This window comes from Silurus meridionalis, chromosome 6, assembly GCF_014805685.1.
Source record: "Silurus meridionalis isolate SWU-2019-XX chromosome 6, ASM1480568v1, whole genome shotgun sequence".
Classification (NCBI taxonomy): domain Eukaryota; kingdom Metazoa; phylum Chordata; class Actinopteri; order Siluriformes; family Siluridae; genus Silurus; species Silurus meridionalis.
The window spans coordinates 31,361,399-31,368,935 of record NC_060889.1 but is presented as its reverse complement, the minus strand read 5'-3'; the positions used below and the strand labels follow the sequence as shown (position 1 = coordinate 31,368,935).

At 44.8% G+C, this 7,537-nt stretch overlaps 1 long non-coding RNA gene across 1 annotated transcript; it reads right to left on the bottom strand.

The window, feature by feature from the left end:
* Nucleotides 1-3,863: 3,863 nt before the first annotated feature.
* Nucleotides 3,864-4,781, bottom strand: LOC124387984. The gene is made up of 3 exons (XR_006926298.1): nucleotides 4,695-4,781; nucleotides 4,424-4,535; nucleotides 3,864-4,329 (listed from the first exon to the last, which is right to left on the bottom strand). It is a non-coding gene; the product is annotated as an uncharacterized LOC124387984 (long non-coding RNA).
* Nucleotides 4,782-7,537: the final 2,756 nt, after the last annotated feature.

The following is a 7,537-nucleotide window of genomic DNA, read 5'->3' as shown; positions in this document are numbered from 1 at the left end:
TCATTCTATCCTCCTCCATTTCAGGCCCCAGACCAGGAGAATCTGAACTGGCTTTGTCCGGTGCACGCACTGGACACCTACATCAACCATCTAGAAGGTCACCAGATCCTCCTTTGGGCCCAGGAAAACACTTCTCATTGAGGCGGTTTACATCCCGGGCTGGTTGAATGAGGCAGCTGTTGAGGCAGGTGTTGAGACCCGGGGAATGGCAGTTCCACCCCAATGTGGTGGAGCAGGTTTGGGAGAAATTTAGAAGAGCCCAGGTGGATCTGTTTGCGTCTCAAGAGATGTCACACTGTCCCCTCTTGTTTTTCCTTACTCCTTTAGCCCCACAAGGCTGGATGCCATATCTCAGGCGTGACCGAGGCTGCGTCTGTAAGTTTTCCCCCCATCACGCTGCTCCTGGGAGTTCTGGAGAGCTTTCGCCGGGACAGAGTCTGTCTCCTCCTGGTTGCGCCATGGTGGCCACGCAAACTGTGGTGAGGACTTCTGCCCAGAGCTGTGGAGGCTGTGGCTGTGGCCCCGAGGTGGTAGAGACCGTTCTCCACTCCAGAGCTCCCTTCACGAGGAGGTCGTTTGCTGCCAGGTGGTGTCTGTTCTGCTCATGGTGTGAGCACCACCAGCTGGATACAGTCCACTACCCGGTTGCTTTAGTGCTGGAATTCTTCCAGGGACGGTTTGCCAAGGGTTGGCTACGTCCACCCTAAAAATCTACACATCTGCCATTTCGGCCTATCATGCCCCCGTGGCCGGGCCATATCTGGGCAAGACCCGAAGGTAACGCGTTTTTCTCCGGGGCCCCCGGTGCGACCTAGAGTGCCTGGGTGGGACCTGACTGTCGTTTTGGGGGATCTTTCTGAACCCCACTTCAAGCCTTTATCCAAGGCATCTTGGAGGCACCTTTCATTCAAGACTGTGTTCTTGTTGGCCAACTGCTCTATCAAGAGTATGGGACCTGCAGGCCCTGTCTGTGGGCCCCCCCTCCTTTCTGAAGTATATCCCAAGTATAGCAAATGCTTTCCTGTACCCCCGTACAAGGGGTTACATCTCCAAGGTGCCCTCGGTCATCCCACGACCCATATGATTACAGTCATTCTATCCTCCTCCATTTCAGGCCCCAGACCAGGAGAATCTGAACTGGCTTTGTCCGGTGCACGCACTGGACACCTACATCCACAGGACGGTCCCTGGAGAAGGACCGATCAGCTGCTCGTCTGCTACAGCCCTCCCAGGAGAGGCCTCCTTGCTAATAAGCAGGCTCTGAGCAGGTGGATTGTTAATGCAATTGCATCTTTTGAGTCCTCTGGTCTCCCCGCTCCATTCGGGGTCAGAACTATCTCAACCCGGAGTGTGGCTGCCTCAATGTCTCGGTCCTTTGGAGTTCCCTCCAAGACCTATGTAACGCTGCGGGTTGGTCCACCCCACTTACCTTTTGTGTGTTTTTTTTTACCCTAGACCACAGTGCCGCTCCTGGCCCCTCAGTACTTCTCTAGCTGTGGTGACAGACACACACTAGGCAGGAGCTGGTCAGTCTGGCATTATTGGACACTCGTTCCCAAAGCGTTTCGACACAGCTCAAGTTCCTGAAAGGGAACGTCTCTAGGTTACATATGTAACCCTAGTTCCCTGAGGGAACGAGACGCTGCGTCTCTATGCCACACCTCCGGCGTCCCTGCAGCACTTCCTTCTCCCTTACAGAAGCTGCCGCTGGCTTCTCTCATATGCGCTTTATACTCCTGGTCGTGACGTAATGACCAGCGTCCAATTTTTGACTGATTACACACATTATTCAGTGCATAAACACTCAGGCACATTCCCAAAGCGTTTCGACGCAGTGTCTCGTTCCCTCAGGGAACTAGGTTTACATACATAACCTAGAGACGGTCTTCCTCCCCAGCAGTTCACGGGAGACACCACCCATCTTGGCTTCCTCACTTAGTGCTCCCTTACTTTCAAACTCTAACCCCTTCTGATTTTAAGTTTCATGTTTATCAGATGGACAGGGGAGGGGGAATCGGTAGTGCTGCACGAGGAAGCGGAAGCATGGAAAGTAAGCGGGGGCTTGTGCTAGACTAAAAGCTAACCCTAGCTGGCCTGCTCTACCATCTCTACCGCTGGCAAAAGGCTGCTCCATAGACAACAAATTGGACTACATCAGACTCCATCAAGCTACTTGGCATGGGTACAGACACTGCTGCGTCTTTGTGTTCACTGAGACGTGACTGAGCGACAGAGTTCCGGATGCCGCCATTCAGCTGGACGAGCTTGCCGACAGAAATGCAGCTCTGTGCGGTAAGACTCGTGGCGGCAGTCTGTGTGTTTACTTCATCACGGAATGGTGTAAGAACTTTGTCTTCATTTCAACCTACTGCTCATCGCTGTTGGAGTTTATGGTTGTGAGATGCAGACCTTTTTATTTACTACGGGAATTCACCACCACTATTGTGCTCGGAGTGTGCATACCACCTAGCGTTAATGCTAAGGAAATGCTCAGTGTACTCTACGGGACCATAACGAACCTAAATTTCACCAGATTGTGGACTTTGCAACCAGAGGAGAAAACATGCTGGATGTTATTTACGCAAACATCTGGGGAGCATACCGGGCGAAGCCCTGTCCCCACCTTGGGTACTCAGACCACATCTCTTTTATGCTTATACTTATATATAGCATACAGACCACTCAGCAGATGTTCAAGACCAGCTTGAAAGCAGGTGGAAACCTGGCCAGCAGGATCCATGTCTGCTATCCAGGACTGCTTTGAATGCACTGACTTGGACATGTTCAGGGAAGCTGCAACCAACAGCGATTTCATCAACTTGGAGGAGTACACGTCAACAGTGACCAGCTACATCGGCAAGTGCATTGATGACGTGACCATCTCCAAGACCATCACCACACGCTCCAACCAAAAGCCGTGGATGACCGCCAATGTGCCCAATGACTGGGTACTAAATGCTCCTATTATAGAAAGTGCTCTTTTTATATATTCTTTCTTAAAGTTTGTCTCTGTCTCAGCTCAGCTTAGTTTCCTGTGCACTTCTCTATGAGTGGTTTTCTATGTTCTAAATATCCTGTATGTGTTTTTCTTTCTGCAGCGTCACTCTAATCTGACAGAATTTCAGTGGTTTTTAACATCGTATATAATGTTATCATCAACAACTATTTTTAGTGAATAACTGTAATATTCCAAACCTGTCTCTACTAAAATTAACAATAATTATGTTAGAAATAATGCTAAATAAACATAAACTACATAATGAGTGCAAACTAAGCTTATATTTATACTAAATAATATACAATGTTATTGGTTATTAATGTAATATTAAGCTGGCACAATCTGAACATTTGAACTTGTATTTGCATCTTTTCAAGGATTCATGGGTTTTTAATGTTTGTCTATTTTCTGTTTAGATGTCTGGTAATGCTAGTAGCCTCAAAGACATTTTATAGGCAGACTGAGTTTTTCTGAAAAGATCATGCCCTGACTTTTTCTCTACAAATATAATTGCGTAAAAAAACTCATATATAATTTTATTATTATTTTTTTAACGCTCTATGCCCTTCCTAACGCAACCTTTCCCACTTATTCGTGTTCGGAAACTGGAACTAAGAGTACACTCTTGTGCAACCTTAATTGCTGGGTTTTATTTATATTTTCATATATTTACAGCGCATCTGAAAAGGTTTTCACAGCATTACACTTTTTCCACATGTTGTTATCTTACAGATTTATTCCAAAATAGGTTTAATTTATTATTTTAATTAAAAATCTACAAACAATACCCCATAATGACAACATGAAAGAAATTAGTTTAAAATCTTTGCAAATTTATTAAAAATAAAAAACCAAGGGAAAAAAAGATCACACATACATAAATATTCACAGCCTTTGCTCAGTACTTTGTTGAAGCTCCTTTGGCACCAATTACAGCCTCAAGTCTTAGGGCAGTTTTTTCCCATTCTTTACCCATCATAACATATAGATCATTCCATTGCAGAAGGAAAAAGAAGCTTTGTAGTTTTTTTAGTTTTGTAAAAAAGACTTTATTTAATGAAGCAAACCCAGAGGCTGTGAGCTTTACATTTACTTGTGTGGAAATGTTAATAATCAGCAATCAATAATAATCAATAATCAGCAGTTACAGGTGCATGTCTGATATATAAAAAAGTTGTTCCTGTTAGGCAAGACATCACTTTGTTTTTAAACAACATTTAATCTAATTTGAATCTGATGTTTAGGACAAAGTTGGTGCTTTAATTTTGATCTCCTTCACCCAGTCCACCTCAGGGTCTGCACAAAACCGATATCCTTTTTTTGTTGTAAGACTGTAAGGGAAAGAAGATAAAGATCAGGGTAGAACTGTGGTCTGTGAATTACATTATTTAAATTATATAAAAAAGGAGCAGGTTGAAATCATACATGACTCCAGGAAGTGTACAGTCGAATCTCGTTTGTTCAACAGTTGCAACGATCGCTGCAGGCACCGGGCTTTTATGAAACTCAAAACAGCACGATCCTGCTCCATGTGCATCTGTAACAAAATATTAAATAATATCTTTATATCTACTCATTTATTTTAAAATAAAGATTGAAGTTATGTTAGTCATAAAGCCATTTACACAGATAATTTTAATTTAGTTATGATAAAAGGTTAATCGCTATATTTAAAATACACAAATAAAAATCTTACACTCTGCCATGGTGAAGGACTGAAGGCAGGAGAGCCCCAGAAGAACCAGCAGAAGAGAACGGCAGAACATGGCTGCTGCTGATGAAGATGATGATCGTTAAAATGTGTTAGCATTTAAATACACAATAATAACGTAGATATGATCTCTACACTGGGGTTATAGCCAATCAGAAGAGGAGAGAGAGTGTGTGGTGTGGTTTCAGGGTAGGAGGGTAGTTTGAAGATGAGAAAACATTACCTCTTTTAGTAAGAAAGGACAAACATCCCTCACCCCACCACCACTTCTTCAGCTAGAAGCTGACTGTGGTTATCCCCAAAAATGATAAAGATCTAAACCACTTCCCCACAACTGTGTTTAATCTCACACGCAAATAAGAAATAAAGACAAGTTTAAATCTAATCATCACACTGACTGTAACTCATGTAAATAATTTCTATATTATATTTTTATTATACATAAATAGTATAAAACATCAACTGTCACAAGTTAATCATCAGCAACACCAATAAGATGGATCACACACTGCTTCAAATCTGCAAGATGCAAGGTACAGAAAGCTAGCAGCTAGAAGATTGCACAAAGCAACCATCTGAAGAAACATAGAAGCAGCTTTACTTCCTGTGGAGACTGTGAGAAACAGCTACACATGTACATTGAAAACATTTGAACTCGCTTAGTACTGGTTTAGTACTTTGGTGTTTTGATCAGTTATAGGAAATATGAAATTGGTACTATGGCGGGCGGCAAGGGAAAGTGTCCGAAACCTCAAATGTGTGGGTGAGCCCCAGTGTGGCAAAAGTGAAAGTGAATAAAGAAAGCTCAGCTTGGTGAACTAGTGACTCTTTTATTTCTCCAGCGTGAAACCAGTGAGCATGTTACAGACATATTAAGCACTGAATGGTCTCACAACACAGTATCTGAGTGACCTTTTGTTCTATTATAATAGCCACAATTTAATAAGCTTTGCAAAGATTTGCAGTCAAGCATTCACAGTTAATATTGCTCAAAATGATGTTATAGATGATGAAGTGCCATGAATATAAATTTTCTGCAATGAACATTATTTTTATTTTAAATATAAATACATGGAATCAGTCCTGGAGCAATCCAGAAAAGTACTGTGTTAAAAGCCACATGTCTCATGAGTTATATTTCATATTTTATGAAGATATTGTAAAAAAATTTGATTCCTACAGACATTTAACTGAGACTATGTCTGATCCATTTCTCACTCCCACTGTTCAAGACCAGCCCGAAAACAAGTGAGAACCTGGCCAGCAGGATCCATGTCTGCTCTCCAGGACTGCTTTGAATGCACTGACTGGGACATGTTCAGGGAAGCTGCAACCAATGGCGATTTCATCAACTTGGAGGAGTACACGTCAACAGTGACCAGCTACATCGGCAAGTGCATTGATGACGTGACTATCTCCAAGACCATCACCACACGCTCCAACCAGAAGCCATGGATGACCGCCAAGGTGCGTGCGCTGCTAAAAACAAGAGACTCTGCCTTCAGAGCAGGGGACAAGACGGCCTTAAAAACAGCAAGGGCCAAACTGTCCCATGCCATCAGAGAGGCGAAGCGCGCACATGCAAAGCGAATCCATGGCCACTTCCAGGACAGCGGAGACACCCGGCGCATGTGGCAGGGCATCCAGGCGATCACGAATTACAAGACACCACCACCTGCTTGTGACCGTGATGCCTCCCTCCCAGATGCGCTGAATGACTTCTATGCCCGGTTCGAGGTGCAGAACAACGTGGTGGCGAGGAAGACCATCCCTCCTCCCAGTGACCAGGTGCTCTGTCTAACCACAGCTGAAGTGAGGAAAACTCTATGCAGAGTTAACCCACGGAAGTCTGCTGGACCAGACAACATTCCTGGCAAAGTGCTCAGGGAATGTGCAGAACAGCTAACGGATGTCCTTACCGACATCTTCAACATCTCCCTGAGCAGTGCCACTGTTCCTACATGCCTCAAGACGACTACCATCATTCCTGTGCCGAAGAAGTCTTCTGTCTCCTGCCTCAATGACTATCGTCCTATTGTACTCACACCCATCATGATGAAGTGCTTCGAGAGGCTCGTCATGAGGCACATAAAGACCCAGCTCCCACCCGCACTGGACCCCATGCAGTTCGTGTATCGTCCAAACCGCTCCACGGACGATGCCATCTCCACAACCCTCCATCTGGCCCTCACCCATCTGGATAACAAGGACTTTTATGTAAGCATGCTGTTCATAGACTTCAGTTCAGCATTCAAGACAATTATTCCTCAGCACCTGATCGAGAAGCTGAGCCTACTGGGCCTGAACACCTCCCTCTGCAACTGGATCCTGGACTTCCTGACTGAGAGACCTCAGTCAGTACGGATCGGGAACAGCATTTCCAGGACACCACACTGAGCACTGGAGCCCCTCAGGGCTGTGTGCTCAGTCCACTGCTGTTCACTCTGCTGACTCACGACTGTGCACCAATGCACAGCTCGAATCATATCATTAAGTTTGCTGATGACACAACCGTGGTGGGTCTAATCAGCAAGAATGACGAATCAGCATACAGAGAGGAGATGCAACGGTTAACAGCCTGGTGTGGAGCCAACAACCTGTCTCTAAACGTTGACAAAACTGAAGAGATGGTTGTTGACTTCAGGAGAACACAGAGTGACCATTATCCACTGATCATCGATGGATCTTCAGTGGAGATCGTCAAGAGCACCAAATTCCTTGGTGTTCATCTGGCAGACAACCTCACCTGGTCACTTAACACCAGCTCCATCTCCCTCCCCTCATCCTGACCATGTTTTACAGAGGGACCATCGAGAGCATCTTAAGCA